Below are 21,883 nucleotides of genomic sequence, written 5' to 3'. Positions count from 1 at the left end.
CATCGTTAAGGGGTCCTAACGCTGGTTTTGGTCACCCGCTGGGATTTAGAGTCAGTCATGAAAGGGTCTAACGCTCACTTTCCAGCCGCGACTTTTCCATACCGCAGATCCCCTTACGCCAATTGCGTATCCTATCTTTTCAATGGGATCTTTCTAACGCTGGTATTTAGAGTCTTGGCTGAAGTGAGCGTTAAAACTCTAACGACCAGACTCCAGCCGCAGAAAAAAGTCAGGAGTTAAGAGCTTTATGGGCTAACGCCGGTTCATAAAGCTCTTAACTACTTTGCTCTAAAGTACACTAACACCCATAAACTACCTATGTACCCCTAAACCAAGGTCCCCCAACATCGCTGCAACTATAATTTAATTTTTTAACCCCTAATCTGCCGACCGCACACCGCCGCAACCTACATTATCCCTGTGTACCCCTAATCTGCTGCTCCTAACATCGCCGACCCCTATATTATAATTATTAACCCCTAATCTGCTCCCCCCCACGTCGCTGCTACCTTACCTACACTTATTAACCCCTAATCTGCTGACCGGACCTCGCCGCCACTATAATAAATGTATTAACCCCTAAACCACCTCACTCCCGCCTCAAAAACCCTATAATAAATAGTATTAACCCCTAATCTGCCCTCCCTAACATCTCCGACACCTAACTTCAAGTATTAACCCCTAATCTGCCGACCGGACCTCGCCGCTACTCTAATAAATGTATTAACCCCTAAAGCTAAGTCTAACCCTAACCCCCCCTAAGTTAAATATAATTTAAATCTAACGAAATAAATTATATAACGAATAATTATATTGTAGCTATTTTAGGATTTATATTTATTTTACAGGCAACTTTGTATTTATTTTAACCAGGTACAATAGCTATTAAATAGTTATTAACTATTTAATAGCTACCTAGTTAAAATAATTACAAAATTATCTGTAAAATAAATCCTAACCTAAGTTACAATTAAACCTAACACTACACTATCAATAAATTAATTAAATAAATTACCTAAAATTACCTACAATTAAATCAACTAAACTAAATTACAAAACAAAACACTAAATTACAAAAAAAAAAAACACTAAATTACAAAAATAAAAAAAGATTACAAGAATTTTAAACTAATTACACCTACTCTAAGCCCCCTAAAAAAATAACAAAGCCCCCCAAAATAAAAAAAATGCCCTACCCTATTCTAAAATAAAAATTAAACAGCTCTTTTACCTTACCAGCCCTTAAAAGGGCCTTTTGCGGGGCATGCCCCAAAGTAAACAGCTCTTCTGCATTTTAAAAAAACATACAATACCCCCCCAACATTACAACCCACCACCCACATACCCGTAATCTAACCCAAACCCCCCTTAAAAAACCTAACACAAAGCCCCTGAAGATCTCCCTACCTTGTCTTCACCACGCCGGGTATCACCGATCCGTCCAGAAGAGGCACCGAAGTCTTCATCCTATCCGGCAAGAAGAGGTCCAGAAGAGGCTCCGAAGTCTTCATCTTATCCGGCAAGAAGAGGACATCCGGACCGGTAGACATGTTCATCCAGGCGGCGTCTTCTATCTTCATCCATCCCGCGTGGAGCGGGACCATCTTGAAGCAGCCGACGCGGATCCATCCTCTTCTTCCGGCGACTCCCGACGAATGAAGGTTCCTTTAAGGGACGTCATCCAAGATGGCGTCCCTTGAATTCCGATTGGCTAATAGGATTCTATCAGCCAATCGGAATTAAGGTAGGAAAAATCTGAGTGGCTGATTGAATCAGCCAATCAGATTCAAGTCAATCCGATTGGCTGATTCAATAAGCCAATCAGATTGAGCTTGCATTCTATTGGCTGTTCCGATCAGCCAATAGAATGCGAGCTCAATCTGATTGGCTGATTACCCAAATGTGTAGCTTGTAAATTTAGTCATGAAACTAAAAAAGTAATTTCATCATCTAATAGAAAGGAATATATTATACAGGAAACAATAAGATGCTCAGATATGGGCGTCATATATCTTATTGAATGCCCATGCCATAGGCAATATTTAGGACAAACAGCGCATTTTGAGGGACCGAATACGGGAACACCTCTGCAACATCAATAACGGATTTAAGGGACACCTTCTGTCCAAACATTTCAGAGACTGTCACAACCAAAGCACCACAGGTTTAAAATACTGGGGTATAATGAAGGTGAAAAAAGATTGGAGAGGGGGAGATTTTGAAAGGAAACTCCTATACCATGAAGCCAATCTTTTATATAATATGGGTACGTTGACCCCTATAATGGTCTTAATGCCGAATTAGACCTAAATCCATTCATACATGAAGTATAAATAATATATAGTAGTATTATCTAATACATATATATATTTTGTTTCATCACATCAAATTCACACACCTTGTTTTTGGAAACAAGTCAGATAAGCGTAATAATGCACACACCAAATATTTATATTGAAAGTTAATTCTAGATTATTAAAATAAGACTCATTATTCACGTTTCACTAATTTAATTATAATTCTATATATATATAGCACACCTAAACACAGAAGCCTTAATAACAGATAAGATTACAACTTTCTATGTATTGAATAAAACCTGATACATTAAATATATCAGACCATCATCTCTCACACTTTATCTTCTATTTTTTTGTTTATTTATTTATTTTTTATTTTTACTTTGTTAACGATATTATTTATCACATATAATTCACTAATACATATCGTCACTAGGTTCTTATTTGCTACTATTTTCTATAAAAACATAGAAATCCTCAATAGCGGCTCAAAAGTAATTTAAACTAACCCTCATATCTAATGATATTACAACGAAAGTTTTTTACATCTCTGCAATTTTGAGATAAATTTCCTTAAAGGGGCAGTATACTATAAAATAGTTTTTCCCTTAATGTGTTTACAATTGCTTTTTTTACCAGCTGCAGAGTATAAAATGTATGAGATTTGCTTTTTAAAGGGACAGTAAAGTCAAAACTAAACTTTCATGAGTCAGATAGGGCATGCAATTTTAAACAACTTTCCAATTTACTTTTATCATCAAATTTGCTTTGTTCCCTTGGTGGTATTTTTGAAAAGCTAAACCTAGCTAGGCTCAAACTGATTTCTAAACAGTTGAAAAACCGCCCCTTAGCTCAGAGCATTTTGAAAGTTTTTCACAGTTAGACTGTGCTAGTTCACATGTGTCACATAGATAACATTGTGCTCACTCCCGTGAAGTTATTTAGGAGTCTTCACTGATTGACTACACTGCATGTCTGTCAAAGGCACTTAGATAAGGAGGCTGTCTGCAAAGGCTTAGATACAAGGTAATCACAGAGGTAAAAAATATATTAATATAACTGTGTTGGTTACGCAAAAACGGGGAATGGGTAATAAAGGGATTATCCATCTTTTTAAATAAGAAAATTTTTGGTGTAGACTGTCCCTTTAAGGCTTATTTGTGTATATTAAAGCTCTGATTTTGTGTGTTTGAAGCCACAACCTAATAAAATGGGTTGAGCTTGTAGGTATAATTAGATCTCATTACTGTATCACATTGTGCACATATACCTGCTTCTTTATCTTATATCTGTCCTTAAAACAATCACCAGTACTTTGAGAGAACAATGGAAAATCAACATTTTATTACCTTATCTCTGCTATATCTGACTGTGAGTGTAATGTCTTCTGCTGGCTGTGTTTACAAAGCTTATCTATAGCTGGTACGCGAGGCCACAAACTTTCAGAATAGGTGGGGATACCACATGCTAAATCAACAATTTCAAATGCCAATATAAGGGTAAAGAAGCTACTTGTAAACAATTTAATACACTCCAGCAGGTAAAGTGGATCATTGGGAACAAATTAAAGGGGAGAAAATTTTGGAGTAAACTGTCCCTTTAATGGATAGTTTTTTTTGTCTAATGTCACATGTTGATTATAGACTAACAATATTTTAGTTACCTTATTATCAATCTTCTCCAAGTATTCCTGTAATATATAGACGTTATAGCTTATACCAATAGAATGAATAAGGCTGTATCAATTTAATAAAATAAAAAGGCTGATTTATCATAAATGTCAGTGAAATACCTTGACACAAGGTCCCTTTAAGAGGAGGCATAATTAAGGACATAATCACTGCTCATGGCTATAAAAGGGCAACGGAAGGAAACAAGAGTCATCTTGATAAAGGCCACATCTAAGGCTGAAACGCGTAGATGCACCTTTACTACCTCCAGTTTAACTAGTATCAGAGCGCTCTGAAAAAACTTAACTGGGAATATTGTTTTCTATAAAGAAACAGAAACAAGTTTAGATTTGACGCCGTAAAACTACGCCTCCCACTGGCCCATTCACCCCATGTGACCGCTGGATGCGGAAGGAAGCCAAGAGTCAGAGGTACAATGGCAGAACATGGACAGGCTGAGTAATACCACCGCGAACTGTGCAGCCACAGACGGATCAATACATTGAGTGATGAAGTATACCGGCTAGTCCTATCTCCTATACCATCATCTTAAAAGGTATTTTTTTACTTTTTGATACCCTTGCCATCCCGGAGAAGTGATTTTCATCTCTACAGCAACACCTCCTCCCACAAACCAAGCAATTTACACTTTACAATAACAGATTTCGAATAAGTAACAAAGTTACTAAAAGATACCAAAGGATCTTTTTTTTTGCTATTTGATGGGAACTATCATTGCATTAATGGAACATATATGCATTGTTGAATAGACTGCAGTATTATCAGCCTTTTAAAGTCTTGTATTTAAAGGGACATTAAACCCCCAAAAAATTATTTCATTAATTAGATAGAGAATACAATTTTAAACAACATTCCAATTTACTTTTTTTATCTAATTTGCTTCATTCTTTAGATATCCTTTGTTTAAGAAATAGCAATGCACATGGGTGAGCCAATCACACAAGGCATCTATGTGCAGCCACCAATCAGGAGATTCTGATCCTATCTAGATATGCTTTTCAGCAAAGGATATCAAGAGAATGAAGCAAATTAGATAAAAGAAGGAAATTAGAAAGTTGTTTAAAATTGCATGCTCTTTCTAAATCATGAAAGAAAAAATGGGTTTAATGTCCCTTTAAGACATTCTGAGTACATTGATTTCATTGGTTTAGCATTAGCAACCTAATTACCTTTTAAATATAAAGTTGTTAACATTTCCTTGCTTATTTAAAATCCACCGGTGGTTTTGTATCTTGCATTTTATTTTATATATTGCATAACATATGTTATTGTAACAATCGTTTACATTTTATACATTTATATATTATATATTACTGAGTGTGGTAGCTTTTGTAGCGCATCTTCTTTTTTACCTACATATAATCCCTGGGTTTTTTTTTGCAGAAACACCCTTTTGAAGTTGCCTTAGACCACACACCTGGTAGCCACCTCACACACTCACTTGTACTATGTTATTAGCTCTCACCCAAGGTAATCCAGAAAACCTGGCCTGTTGGGGAGGCCTGAGGACAGGTTTGAAAACCAGTGGTCTAAGGTAAGATCAATAATTAAGCCTGGGTATAGAGAGGGGATTCCACTGTATTAAAACAAGTTATAAATGATTACAAAAACAGTCACTGTGAGGCCTTTACAGTCTTAAACAACAAAACTGCATACAACTTATTTTACTTATTTACTGTGCTGAAGGAACACAGTCCTGCACTAACCTTTACTTCACCCAGTGTGAGAGTCCCAAAGAGTCCACCCCTCCTTGTGTCATGTGATGTAATCCAGATCTAAAATGTACATTTCATCTCTTCAGTTTAGTCATGGATCACTATTGAATTAAAACTACAAAACCTGTGCTGCAGTTTATTAATTGTCGAATATGACCAGAATTGTAGCATTTTTTTGGCGTCACTGTGATTAAACAGAAATCGAGCTTTTGATGTTTTGATTTACCTATGAAAACTATATATATATATATATATTTATATTTAAGGTAGACATTACAACCCAAGGTATTGATCTAGGTCTATTTTGGTATATTTGATGTCACTATTTGATTGCTGGATACGATCATATAAAAAAAATCATTAACTTTTTCGCAAACTTTGGGTTTCTCGCTGAAATTATTTACAGACATATACTGCAGTCACATGACAAATGGTTATTAATGCTTCTCTGGGATCCCCTTTGTTCAGAAACAGCAGACAGGCATGGCTTTGCCATTGCTTTGTGGCAATTAGAATGCCGATAATTGCAGCTGTGCACCGTATGTGAAATTCCAGGTAGTGAAGGGGATAAAGTAGAGATTACCCTCCCACCTGACATCTACCACTCTCTGATCCCTCCCAAACAGCACTCTTCCCTCCCTCAAACACACACACCCCACCACCACCACCACACACACACAGAAGGTCTGACAGTATGCAGTTTAGGGATTTTTTATTCTTTTTTTTTTTCTCACAGTGTAGTGATCCTTCCTAAACCCTCCTACCTCCCTGATCTCCCCAAAACAGATCTTTAACCCTCCCCCTCCTACTAGTGGCAGCCATCTTAGGTACTGGCAGCTGTCTGCTAGTACCCATTTTACATTTTTTTTTTAATAATTTTTTTTTTTTATTTATTCATTTATAATTGTTCTGTAGTGTAGTGGTGCCCCTAGCTCCCCCCCTCCCTGCAATCATTAGTGAGGGTGTGACTAATGTTACTAGTTCCCATTCCCCCTCTCCCTTCAAAACATTTTCTGTAGCATAGGTTCCCTCCCACTCCCTCCCCCCTCCACTTCTGTACCACCCATCCGCCTCCCGCCTTCCCTCCCACACCTCCCGCCGGCACAAGAAGATTGTTACAGTATCCCTGTCTGTAAAGATCAGGCATCTGCCTTCATATGGAACTGGTGCCCCAATCTTTCCATATGCAGACAGATGCCTGGAGCTCTGTAAATCAAGCTCTCAGCATTAACTTTACAGCTGAGATTGCTGGAGCTTCCTGCAGCTCAGACGTATATATACGTTATGCGGTATGATGCGCAAAGTACCAGATGACTTATACATACGTTTTTTGGGTTAAGAGGTTAATTGGACAAAAAAGATGTCAGAATAGGGTAGATATAGATAATGAGAGTCACTGGAATCAGTTCACAATGAAAGATAAGTTGACTCACTGGATTCAGTTCACAATGAAACAGATAAGTTCTTCATCCAGAGTGAGGTATATAAATGTGCTCAAAGCTTAAAAAGTTCTGCTCTAGTTTCCTGGCTTACATTCCTACATGCACCATATCTGTACAGGGCTGACTAGAAAATATCACATCAACATCTCTATGTAAAAAAACTGCATTCCATTGTAGAGTGACATCTAAACCTTAACGTGGTCCCAATGTTACAAGAAAAACACTAACACCTAGATTACAAGTTTTGCATTGTGGCTTTTAACGCTGAAAAAATGGCAATTTCAGAGTAAAAGCAGTAACGCACTATTGGGAGTCGAGGCGGTATAGCTATACCGCAAGCATTTTAGCCTGTAACGCAACGTCAATCCCGCACTCAAAAAAATTACGTTTTTGTGTGGGATTTCCATAGCACCAGTATTACAGGTTGTGCGGTGAGGCTAAAAAGCTTGCGTTACAGCCTATACCGACATAATCCATACCGCGATCTGAGACCAGTAGTTATGGATTTTGTGTAACAAAAATGTTTCACAAAACTCATAACTAAAATGTTGCAAAGTACACTAACACCCATAAACCACCTATTAACCCTTAAACCGCCGCCCTCCCGCATTACAAACACTATAATAAACTTATTAACCCCTGATCTGTCGCCCACCCACATTGCGACTATTCAATAAATTAATTAACCCGACATCGCCGACACTAATAAAAATGATTAACTATAATAAATGTATTAACCCCTATTCCACCACTCCCCGACATCGCCGTCACTAAATAAAGTTATTAACCCCTAAACCTCTGGCCTCCCATATCTCCGCCACTAAATAAACCTATTAACCCCTAAACTGCTGCACCCCACATTGCAAAACACTAAACTAAACTATTAACCCCTAAATTTAACACCCTCCAAACTTTAAATTAAAATTACAATATAACTCTATTTAAATAAAAACTTACCTGTGAAATAAAAATAAAACTAACATTAAACTATAAATTAACCTAACATAACTATTCTAATAAAATAAAAAAAATACTACCAATTAAAATATCTAAATTACAAATTTAAAAAAACGTAACACTACGAAAAATTCTAAGTTTACCAAAAATAATAAACAATAAAATCATGGAAAATAATAAACACTAAGCTTACCAAAAGAACAAAATGAAATCTAATAGCCCTATAAAAATAAAAAAGCTCCCCAAAATAAAAACAGCCCCTAGCCTACAATAAACTACCAATAGCCCTTAAAAGGGCCTTTTGTAGGGCAGTGCCCAAAATAAATCAGCTCTTTTACCTGTAAAAAAAATAAGTCCCCCAAAATAAAACCCACCACCCAACCAACCCCCCAAAATAAAAAACCTAACTCTAAAAAAACCCTAAGATACCAATTTCCCTTAAGAGGGCATTTAGCTCTTTTGCACTCCCCTTAAAAGGGCATTTAGCTCTTTTTCAAAGCCCAAACCCTAATCTAAAAAAAAAACCCACCCAAAAAATTTAAAAAATAACCTAACACTAACTCCAGAAGATCTACTCACAGTTTCTGAGGTGCGGAAATCCATCTCCATCCAGGCGGCAAGGTCTTCATCCAGGCGGCGAGGTCTTCATCCATCCCGGGGGCTTCTTCTATCTTCATCCTGGCGACATGGAGCGGAGCCATCCTGGAAGCTGATCCCATCCTGCGCGGAGCATCGTCTTCATACGGTTGCCGCCGTACACTGAAGTTGAATGCAAGGTAGATGTTTCAAAATGGCGTCCCTTGCATTCCTATTGGCTGATTTGATTCTTCAAATTCAAATCAGCCAATAGGATGAGAGCTACTGAAATCTTATTGGCTGTTCAAAACAGCCAATAGGATGAGAGCTACTGAAATCCTATTGGCTGATTTGAACAGCCAATATGATTTCAGTAGCTCTCATCCTATTGGTTGTTTTGAACAGCCAATAGGATTTCAGAAGCTCTCATCCTATTGGCTGATTTGAATTTGAAGAATCAAATCAGCCAATAGGAATGCAAGGTACGCTATTTTGAAACAGCTACCTTGCATTCGAATTGTACGGCGGCGACCATATGAAGAGGACACTCCACACAGGATGCCATCGGCTTCAAGGATGACTCCGCTCCGCGCCGCCGGGATGAAGATAAAAGACATCCCAGGAATGAATGAACACCTCGCCGCCTGGGTGGAGATGGATGTTAGGACTTCAGAAACCATGAGTAGATCTTCTGGGGTTAGTGTTAGGTTATTTTTTTTAAAAAAATTGGGTGTTTTTGTTTTTAGATTAGGGTTTGGGCTTTGAAAAAGAGCTAAATGCCCTTTTAAGGGCAATGCCCATACAAATGCTCATTTAGGGGAAATGGGTAGCTAAGGTTTTTTTTAGAGTTAGGTTTTTATTTTGGGGGGTTGGTTGGGTGGAAGGTTTTACTGTTGGGGGACTGTATTTTTTTTTTACAGGTAAAAGAGCTGATTTCTTTAGGGCAATGCCCTACAAAAGGGCTATTGGTAGTTTATTGTAGGCTAGGGGGGGGTTTTATTTTGGGGGACTTTTTTATTTTTATAGGGCTATTAGATTAGGTATAATTGTTTTTATTTTTGATAATTTCATTAATTTTTTGTAATCTTAGTGTTTTTTATTTTTCGTGATTTTAGTCTTTATTATTTTTGGTAAGCTTAGCTTTTTTAAATTTTTCGTAGGATTTGTTTTTTTTTGTTGTAATTTAGATTTTTAATTTTTTTTGTAGTGTTAGGTTTTTTAAAATTTGTCATTTAGATATTTTAATTGGTAGTATTTTTTATTTTATTTTATTAGAATAGTTATGTTAGGTTAATTTATAGATTAAAGGGACACTGAACCCACATTTTTCTTTCTTTCATGATTCAGATAGAGCATGCAATTTTAAGCAACTTTCTAATTTACTCCTATTATCAAATTTTCTTTATTCTCTTGGTATGTTTTTTTGAAAAGCAAGAATGTAAGTTTAGATGCCGGCCCATTTTTGGTGAACAACCTGGGTTGTCTTTGCTGAATAAACAAGGGCTGTCCATGGTCTGAACCAAAAATGTGCTGGCTCCTTAGCTTAGATGCCTTCTTTTTCAAATAAAGATAGCAAGAGTGAGAAGAAAAATTGATAATAGGAGTAAATTAGAAAGTTGCTTAAAATTGCATGCTCTATCTGAATCATGAAAGAAAAAATTTGGGTTCAGTGTCCCTTTAATGTTAGGTTTACTTTTATTTCACAGGTAAGTTTTTATTTATTTAAAGAAAGATATATTGTAATGTTAATTTAAAGTTAGGGGGGGTGTTAGGTATAGGGGTTAATAGTTTAATTTAGTGTTTTGCAATGTGGGGGCAGCGGTTTAGGGGTTAATAGGTTTATTCAGTGGCAGAGATGTGGAGGCCCGAGGTTTAGGGGTTAATAACTTTATTTTGTGGCGGCGATGTCAGGTGCGGGGCAATAGGGGTTTATAGCTTTATTATAGCGGTGGCGATGTCGGGGTGCAGGGGAATAGGGGTTAATAGCTTTATTATAGTGGCGGCAATGTCGGGGTGCGGGGGATGGGGAATAGGGGTTAATAACTTTATTATAGTGGCGGCGATGTCAGGTGCGGGGCAATAGGGGTTTATAGCTTTATTATAGCGGTGGCGATGTCGGGGTGTAGGGGAATAGGGGTTAATAGCTTTATTATAGTGGCGGCAATGTCGGGGTGCGGCGGAATAGGGGTTAATAACTTTTATTAGTGGCGACCCCAGAAGCAGAACTTTTTTTCACTTTCTGCAATGAGATTTTTTTTAGTAAAAAAAATTCTGCAGGTCATTTTGAAATAAAAATCAGTTTTAAATCGTTATCGCCAACATTTTTAGAATGTTTTCTTTTTGCACTTTTATGGCTTGGCCCTTATACAATTTGCTTTTTAAAAATATCTATGTTACACTTACAACTGCATTTTATTTTAATTTTAAAATATAAGGTAGCTGATGATGATACACACACATGGCACACCAATAGTACAATATAATATGGATATGGTACCAGTACCAATAAAAGTGGATAATAATTTAATGGACATAAAACCCTTCTTTTAATTTTCTTTCATGATTTAGATAGAACATACTATTTTAAACAACTTTCCAATTTATTTCTATTATTATTTAATTTGTTTGGTTTTCTTGGTATCCTTTGTTAAAAAGGATACCTAGGTAGGCTCAGGAGCTGTTGATTGCTTGGTGACTGCACATATATGTGCCTACTGGCTATGCCTAATAGAAATTTATTTGAAAATTCTTTAAAGGGACACTGAACCCAAATTTATTTCTTTTGTAATTCAGAAAGAGCATGCAATTTTAAGCAACTTTCTAATTTACTCCTATTATCAATTTTTCTTCGTTCTCTTGCTATCATTATTTGAAAAAGAAGGCATCTAAGCTTTTTTTTTGTTTTAGTACTCTGGACAGCACTTTTTTATTGGTGGATGAATTTATCCACCAATCAGCAAGGACAACCCAGGTTGTTCACAAAAAATGGGCCGGCATCTAAACTTACATTCTTGCATTTCAAATAAAGATACCAAGAGAATGAAGAAAATTTGATAATATGAGTAAATTAGAAAGTTGCTTAAAATTTCAAGCTCAATCTGAATCACAAAAGATAAATTTTGGGTACAGTGTCCCTTTAAATTATATGTTCTATCAGAATCTTTATATTGTTTATGTTTCATGTCTCTTTAAGAATAGATATGGTTAAAGGGGGTGATCTAATAAAGTTAAAACAAAAAAAAAAATGGTAGCTATATATCATAGATCATATCATTTCTTAAAAAATTTGAAACCAGCCAGCCAGGTATATTTTGGAGTGTGTGTGTGTGTATATATATACTTATATATATATAAATGTATCCCTGGTCTCTTCATGCACACCCCGTCCCCCTGCATATCAATATCACCCTGGTCTCTTCATGCATCCCCCCCCTGCATATCAATATCACACTGGTCTCTTCATGCATCCCCCCCTGCATATCAATATCACCCTGGTCTCTTCATGCATCCCCCGCTGCATATCATTATCCCCCTGGTCTCTTCATGCACCCCCCCCCTGCATATCAATATCACCTTGGTATCTTCATGCATTCCCCCCCTGCATATCAATATCACCCTGGTATCTTCATGCATCCCCCCCTGCATATCAATATCACCCTGGTCTCTTCATGCATACCTCCCCCTGCATATCAATATCACCTTGATCTCTTTATGCATACCCCCTGCAAATAAATGTATCCCTGGTCTCTTCATGCACACCCCGTCCCCCTGCATATCCATATCACCCTGGTCTCTTCATGCATCCCACCCCTGCATATCAATATCACCCTGGTTTCTTCATGCATCCCCCCCTGCATATCCATATCACCCTGGTCTCTTCATGCATCCCCCCCCCCCCCCCGCATATCAATATCACCCTGGTCTCTTCATGCATCCCCCCCTCTGCATATCAATATCCCCCTGGTCTCTTCATGCATCCCCCCCTGCATATCAATATCACCCTGGTCTCTTCATGCATCCCCACCTGCATATCAATATCTCCCTGGTCTCTTCATGCATCCCCCCCCTGAATATCAATATCACCCTGGTCTCTTCATGCATCCCCACCTGCATATCAATATCTCCCTGGTCTCTTCATGCATCCCCCCTGCATATCAATATCACCCTGGTCTCTTCGTGCATCCCCCCTGCAAATAAATATCACCCTGGTCTCTTCATGCATCCCCCTGCAAATAAATGTATCCCTGGTCTCTTCATGCACATCCCGTCCCCCTGCATATCCATATCACGCTGGTCTCTTCATGCACCCCCCCCCCCCCGCATATCAATATCACCCTGGTCTCTTCATGAATCCCCCCCTTCATATCAATATCACCCTGGTCTCTTCATGCATATCCCCCCTGCATATCAATATCACCCTGGTCTCTTCATGCATACCCCCTGCATATTTATATCACCCTAGTCTCTTCATGCATAACCCCCCTGCATATCAATATCACCCTGGTCTCTTCATACACCCCCTTCCTGCATATCAATATCACCCTGGTCTCTTCATGCATCCCCCCCCCCCCCGCATATCAATATCACCCTGGTCTCTTCATGCATACCTCCCCCTGCATATCAATATCACCCTGATCTCTTTATGCATACCCCCTGCAAATAAATGTATCCCTGGTCTCTTCATGCACACCCCGTCCCCCTGCATATCCATATCACCCTGGTCTCTTCATGCATCCCCCCCCTGCATATCAATATCACCCTGGTCTCTTCATGCATTCCCCCCCCTGCATATCCATATCACCCTGGTCTCTTCATGCATCCCCCCCCCTGCATATCCATATCACCCTGGTCTATTCATGCATCCCCCTCCCTGCATATCAATATCACCCTGGTCTCTTCATGCATCCCCACCTGCATATCAATATCTCCCTGGTCTCTTCATGCATCCCCCCTGCAAATAAATATCACCCTGGTCTCTTCATGCATCCCCCCCTGCATATCAATATCACCCTGGTCTCTTTATGCATACCCCTCCCCGCATATCAATATCACCCTGGTCTCTTCATGCATACCCCCCCCTTCATATCAATATCACCCTGGTCTATTTATGCATACCCCCCCTGCATATCAATATCACCCTGGTCTCTTCATGCATCCCCACCTGCATATCAATATCTCCCTGGTCTCTTCATGCATCCCCCCTGCAAATAAATATCACCCTGGTCTCTTCATGCATCCCCCCCCTGCATATCAATATCACCCTGGTCTCTTTATGCATACCCCTCCCCGCATATCAATATCACCCTGGTCTCTTCATGCATACCCCCCCCCCCTTCATATCAATATCACCCTGGTCTATTTATGCATACCCCCCCTGCATATCAATATCACCCTGGTCTCTTTATGCATACCCCTCCCCGCATATCAATATCACCCTGGTCTCTTCATGCATACCCCCCCCCCTTCATATCAATATCACCCTGGTCTATTTATGCATACCCCCCCTGCATATCAATATCCCCCTGGTCTCTTTATGCATACCCCCTGCAATATATTATATAAATATACTTTCACATATACCACCATACTGCCCAATACCATTTATTTAAACCGTACTGTACTGAGTGGGCACTGGGCAGGCAGGCAGGCACATAGTTAATAATAATATGTTAAGAAGAGGCTGGGGAGAAAAAAGGGAGGCACTTCTCAGTGTCACATGTACTGCGTGGCGCTTTCAAAACAGACTTCGGAACGGCAATAACAAAATGAGATGCTGACTCGTTTGACAATACTAAATTAGTGCACTGCTCACCACCTCCTGCACAGACACGATAAGCCAACAGCGATAGGGAAGGGAGTTTCAAACAGGAGCACTGCAGTTATAGAAAGCTTGAGGTTGCGGTACACTTACCTCGCAGACAGTCACAGAGATAGTGTGAAAGGAAGCAACTCCTCCTCCCGTTCTGGTGGGTCAAAGTAAAAATAATATTGCATCTAAGTATCAATTTCAGGAGCAGCCAATAATTGCAGAGTACTGCACTAAAAATGTTTGTGTGCCGGTTGTAAATTTGAAATCACTGCGCTGGCCAATCAGAAAATAAATAAATCGTGTTGAAGAAAATTCTTAATCGCTGCACAACGGACCTGCCCGTTCTTTCTGCAGGCAGGCTGCAGTTTCTGTGATGAGATCGCAGATCACACTAGGTTCTGCCCTGGGGGTAGTGACAATGTCGGGAGTGGCAGATTAGGGGTTAATAACTTTATTTAGGTGCCGGCAATGTCGGGGGCAGCAGATTAGGTGTGTTTAGACTAGGGGTTTATGTTAGCGTGTTAGGTTTAAACATAACTTTCTTTTCCCCATAGACATCGATGGGGCTGTGTTACGGCAATCTCCATTGTGCGATTGCAGGTGTAAGATTTTTTTCTATCACTCTCTCCCTATTGATGTCTATGGGGGAAAGCGTGCATGAGCACGTAAACTCAGCCCTTGGATTTTGTGCGGTATGGAGCTTAACGCCACCATATCGCACGCACAAGGAGGCTTTTCAGAAACTTGTAATGGCAGCGCTATGGGGGGTGAAATAACGCAACTTTTGTTGCATTCGTTTTGCACCCTGTTTAGCGCAAAACTCGTAATCTAGGTGCTTGAGAGTTATTTGCAGGATAAAATATGTAATGGTTTATTTACACATATGTTAGAATTAAGCATATGTTAAAATCAAATAAGCACTATACTACCGGTGGATTCACAAAATAAAATCAATCTATAGAGAATCTAGTTATAAAATGGGTAATGATTCCCTAATGTAGATAGCTTAATAGCAGCAGGTTGCATCAAAGAACCTGGAATAAAAGTCCTTTAAATGTATCGGGCATAAAAGAAACTCTTGTTTAAAAAGGGAACAAAGTTTCTATAGTTCCATTTACATGTATACGTTTTGGTATATATGGTCCGATGTTTACAAGTGTGCTATAGCCATTCTGATACACTCACTTTCACCGCACTTATAATTCCGGGTAATGCAGGTATCCCAAAAAACAAACACCAACCTCTCACTGCAATTTCATGGCCGTTATGCTCACCACCTCTTTTGGCGTGTTGGTGTAGTATTTTTTTGTGCGGCTTCCATGTTTTCCTCCCAAACAATCTCTCTCCTCGTGGGTGAAGTGCTGTGAACGTAATTACGTTCTGGGGGAGTGGTAGTATCTCTTCAGGCTAGGGATCACTTGTTTAATCCTCGTGCTGGTTGAGAATAAATAGTATCCAGAATGCGCTCTCCATGAAATGAATAATATTCTCAAAAGGGGTTTCAGTCTCTTACATCTACATCTACGTGTTTCAGCTGGCAAAAAGCCTTTATCAAGATTCTCTCAAGGTTAATAATGGAGAGTGCATTTGGCACGTGCAGAAACTGTCACTTCCTTCTCAGTCAAAGGAAGTTTACTCTGAAACCTCTGAAGATCATAATTCCAAAAGATTCTGGTGAAATCTCACAAGATCACTAAAAAGCAAAGTGTTAACTAAGATCTGATGATGGTAATTGTCTGCTTGTTAACTCATTTTTTTCACTGTGCAGATGAAAGTAGGAAAAGAAGTTGAATGGTAACTACTCACTGAACAGTGGTAATTTGACCTTAGATTTTAATAAAGAAAAAAAGAACAGGCAAACTTATTTTTTTTTTTTTTACAGTTGCATAAAGGAAGAAGAACGTATGTTAAGTATGTTGAGACAACTAGTCACAGTAACAGGAGAACAAGAGTGGGTTTTATAATTGTTGTATAAAAAATGAGTTTCTTTAATCTGGTACTTTTTAAATAGTTTTTTTTTTTACAGAGCTAACAGAATTTATTGAGATTGTAAGAATTATATTTATTTTCTTAATCTGTAAACTGTTTCAATTTCCAAATAGCCTCTGCTTAGCCTAATGCTGTAATGAAGCGTATGTAAAAAACTATTTTTCCACAGCTTTTCTGCTCACATAAAATAGTTGTAGCAGTTGGAGGGTAATATAGAGTAGTACAGAATTATCTGAATTAAAAACTTCTAACAATGTAGAGTGACAGTCATATGTTATTGAGCAGTTTACAGGTGAGAAGACATCAGGGCAGTTGTTGTCATGTCTATATTTACATTTTGTCATAGGCAGTAAGTACAGAGATTAGTCTGTATATGGATGCTCTATTTATGGGCAATGGGAGTAGTTAACACCCTGCTACTGAGGAACATGAAAGCAGATCAGATTACACTTTGCCTTTGAACATGTGACTCATTTACAATCATCACTTAATGTCTGTAACAAGGCATTTTAATTTACCTTACTTTTTTATAATCTGTATTGCACAGCACAGTCATTGGAAGTAGGTAACATTAGACAGAATGTACATGGCCTTGTCTTTATACACATTAGGAGCAGTTGACCCCAGCCACTGATGCCTATGAATGCAGTTGATCTATAGCAAATTACAAATTGTCTCTGCAGCCTTTAGAACTGTAACCAGGATCTCCATTTCCCTTATTTTTATATCATTGTATTGTCGCAGTATGGTTATTGGATTTTGGTACAGTGAGCAGTCTGTACCTGGGGACTGCGTTTGTGGGCATTGGCACCACTGTCCATGCCTGTTCCAACCATACATTGATATATAGATAGAGCATACCATTTCAACCAACTTTCCTTTTTACTTATATTATCTAGTTTGCTTCCTTCTGTTAGTATCCTTCTTTGAAAAGCATACCTAGGTAAGCTCAGGAGAAGCAGTGTACTACTGGCAATATGTTGCTGATTGGTGGCTGCACATTTATGCCTCTTGTCATTGGCCCATCCAATGTGCTCAGCTAGGTCTCAATAGTGTATTGCTGCTCCTTCAACAAGAAATATCAAAAGAATGGAGAAAATTTGATAACAGAAGTAAATTTGAAAGCCGTTTTAAAAATTGTATGTTCTATATAAATAAAAAATGTTGGGTTTACATTCCCTTTAATGCAGTTGAGCTGTCAGGTTGCAATCTATCTCTTCAATGGGACCTGCCACTTCAAATGATGGACTGGTGTCACACACATGAACAGGGCCAGATATTCAAGATAAATGGTCACAGACTATGAGCTGTTTAATACAGACTATTTTTATATAGTCTCTGAGCTTTTCTATATACTTTTTTTTTTTTTTTTTTGTAATGATGTACAACAAGTGTTAGAAATAAACTATTCCATTGCAGAGATATCTAAACAATAAGTACAAAGTAAAATCAAAACCTCTTTTTTTTTTACAAGCACAGTTATGATATCCTCCAATTACTCGAGGGGCCACTCATGTGCCCTAAAAAGTTGTTAACACTTTAAAGGAGGAATTCTTTCCTAAGTATGAGAAATATTAAGAAATATCAAATATTGTACACAGTAATGCAGCTGATTAATTCCCTGTAAAATAATAAATATCACCATAATCATAATAAGGGACAGGCACAACGGGAACTTCTTGTTAGATAATATAATATGATGTGTATCCCTCTCATGCCACATGGAGTCCCTCAAGGACACCCATATACTGTAAATATCTCTAGAGGGAGTATTATAAACAATCTTATTTGTAATTGATATAAATAATGAATTTTGCCGAGCTATGCGAGAAAGGGAAAATAAAGTTAGTATTCACTATGTACTGCAAGGGTTACTGTAGGAAAGTAATGAAGGTGCGGCATAGGCTAGACAAGCCGCATAGTTAACCCTCCTAGCCTAGGAGGTATATTAGGGGGGGGGGGGTGTGGTTATATAAGTGCAAAAGGCAAAATGCCTGCTTGGCTAATGCTGTACATGGTCTTAATAACTAGACTTATGAATCTGACTGTAACTATATGGCTTACGTAAAATAAATTTGGTATGGAGACCATTAATAGTGGTAGTAATGTGGGGCCAGCCCACCCTAGAAGCATATCACATATTGTAAAGTAAGGCCACCCAGCCCACTATAACAGTAGTCATAACAACAGATTGCAAGTTTTACATACAGTATCCCACAGTATATATATATATATATATATATATATATATATATATATAAATAACAAGATAAGAAAATATGAAACTTAATACCTGCACTCCGCCTTCTCCAATTTCAAAGCATCTATTATTACACATCAAGCTTTGGCATTACCTTAATAACTCTGAGGTCTCTGGTCTATATATAGACTGTATATTGTAGTTACCAATAAGCATGCAGGTGAGCTCAGACATCCCGGCCGCAGATATCCGAGCCTTCATACATACTCAAAACCAGAAACATCCTAAGATTATATAGCTATTGGCTCCAGATTCAACATTTTTATAATCATCTGTGTTTGTGTTTAGTGTGGGCTTAGAAGAGAATGTGGGTATGGATATACCTCATTTTGTAGTGTAAAATAGTGCAGGTAGCATAAGTTTATCTTAACATAATAGATATATAACAGGTAGATAAAATGACATAGAGAATGTATGGTACAGCTTTAACTAGGGTGGCATCAATGTAAAGATAATTATCACTCCTCAACTGCAAAACACCTTACTCAGTTAACTAACTTTGGAACATGGGAGGAAAACAAAAAAGGTGTTCAATCCAGCTAAATAGCTTATAATAACGAAAATTAGCTAACATAGAATAATTACACGTAACATTTCTAACCATAATTATGACAGAACCTTAGGGATCAACTAGCGTGATAATAGTCCCAATACTCTCCAGATCTATCCCATCTCAAAGTAATTGGTGTGCAATAAATAGTTCACGGACAGTCTTTCATGCTGGATGTGTTGCAGAATTCGACTGGTGTTATTTGGGTGACATGGTTTGAGACACCACTCTAGAAAAGCTGCTGTCTTTCTGTGCGGAGTCTGCTTCGCTTGGGGCTTACTCTCAGCTATCATCTCCTCCTCTGCCGACATCTCCTTTCTATTTTCAAGAGTTGGATCACAAAAAACACTTCCCTTGACATAGACAGGCTCAGACCTCGCTTGCTCACCTCTACTTTCCTCCGATAACTGGAGCTCTGGAACCGCTAGCATTTGTCCTGGCTCGGCAGTGTGAATCAAGTGAGCCATATCAGGTTTTCCGTAATCTTCAAAAACTCCCACCTGGGAATCTGACCTGCATGTGACAATCTGTAGCCTACCGGTTAGTGTTTGCGGAGCCATGCGTAGTTGCAGGGATTGCTGAGATCTCCTAAGGGGCTCTCTGTTGTTCAAAATAGAAAAAGCCGAGGTCACTTCCTCCTCCAGTTTTTGAAAATGGCTGCGCAACAAGCACTGAGCACTAACGATCCAGCCCATAGTTATATCTCCCATGTTCACAGCTTAATTCAAGGCTTTATCACGTCTCTTCCAGCAATTGTAACTAGTCTCAATCTTTAAGAAAACACAGTCCCCAGATCAGCATCAGTAATAAAAAAAACTACCATGCGCGAAGTAAAATGGCTGCTCTTCGGAATACCAATCTGTAGTCGGCTCGTGAATAAAAAGGGTTGCTATTTCTTTATTGCGGTTGCAATTCACCGTTCCAGATATTCCTATTCCCCTCCAGATAGTTAGGGATGCTTGCAGTATTAATTTAAGCTAGGCTAAACGGCCAGTTAAGTAAAATTAGAAGCTGTTTTGGCAGAGCTGAAGCGAAAAGCGGCCATTCAGTACCTAGGCTGGCTCCGCCCCCTTCTATATACTTTTATCCGGTAATTATAAGTGCGGTTTATTTTATATTTAGTGTTATAAACCGCGACAAACACTTAATAAAAGGGAGTATTGAGATATGAGTGCTGTTATAAAGTCTCTATTTTTCTTTAAACTGTATGAACCGTGCCTACAGCCCATCCAGATGTGCCTATGATCCTCCAAAATATGCCTTCACTTCATCTGTGACCATGACCACAATCCACCTTTGACAGGCCCCTCCCAATATGGCCTACACACAAAATGTGGGAGGGCCCTTTTTAACCTATTACATAACAGAAAGCCTCAGGGAAATGGAAGATATGTTTATATAGGTTTAGGTTGTCTTAGTAATATACACAAATGGGTAGATTTATGAAGTGTCGGGCGGACATGATCCCCTGTAACATCATTGTTTATCATTGCACAAGCATTTCTAGTGAAATGCTTGTGTAATGCCGCCCCCTGCACATTCGTGGCCAATCGGCCGCTAGTAGGAAGTGTCAACCATCCAAATCGTATTCGATCGGGATGATTGCTGTCCGCCACCTTAGAGGTGGCGGACTAATTAAGGAGCAGCGGTCTTAAGAAACTATGGGTAGATAGCAGCATCCGCTGCTTGTTAAATCTACCCCAAAGGCTGAACAGACAAAATGTTCCCTGCCATAGCTTATGTCCATAGGTGATCCAAGCAGGGTATAGATGTGGTTTCCAACGCCCATAAACACAGCTGCCACTTACAGACTGCTCACTGTAGCAACAAACAAACTAGGTCATTATAGTACTATCAAAGGTAGGTTAAAGAAGAATAGAACATCACATTCATTGTTATTTTTCTATACTAGAGACATGTCTAAAGACTAAAGATTTGCATACAAAGAGAGAAGCGCTCTACCAGGAACGAACAACAGCTCAGTGGCTTGTTCTATGGCGATTTACAACCCGGAAGCAGCCTCTTTTAGACCAGTGTGCTTTTCACAGAAGAAAACTTTCCTGAAGTATATCAGTCTGATCCTGCCAATTAAGGTCAGTCCAGCCCCGAAATACCAGGCAATTCTCCTCTGAACAAGGAACATGACAACCCCAGACGATCGTTTCGGCCTCCTATGGGCCTCGTCAGTGAGGTGCAGCCACATTCCTCTAAGCACACTGGGCAAGGAGTCCACGTCTGGTTTCCCCCATCACCCATAGGGAGACTTCCCCAGGGTCATAATAATTTGCATACAAAGAGAGAAGCGCTCTACCAGGAACGAACAACAGCTCAGTGGCTTGTTCTATGGCGATTTACCACCCGGAAGCAGCCTCTTTTAGACCAGTGTGCTTTTCACAGAAGAAAACTTTCCTGAAGTATATCAGTCTGATCCTGCCAATTAAGGTCAGTCCAGCCCCGAAATACCAGGCAATTCTCCTCTGAACAAGGAACATGACAACCCCAGACGATCGTTTCGGCCTCCTATGGGCCTCGTCAGTGAGGTGCAGCCACATTCCTCTAAGCACACTGGGCAGGGAGTGCACGTCTGGTTTCCC

This window comes from Bombina bombina, chromosome 6, assembly GCF_027579735.1.
Source record: "Bombina bombina isolate aBomBom1 chromosome 6, aBomBom1.pri, whole genome shotgun sequence".
Taxonomy (NCBI): domain Eukaryota; kingdom Metazoa; phylum Chordata; class Amphibia; order Anura; family Bombinatoridae; genus Bombina; species Bombina bombina.
The sequence above is the reverse complement of the archived record's forward strand: the minus strand, read 5'-3'. Positions refer to the sequence as shown.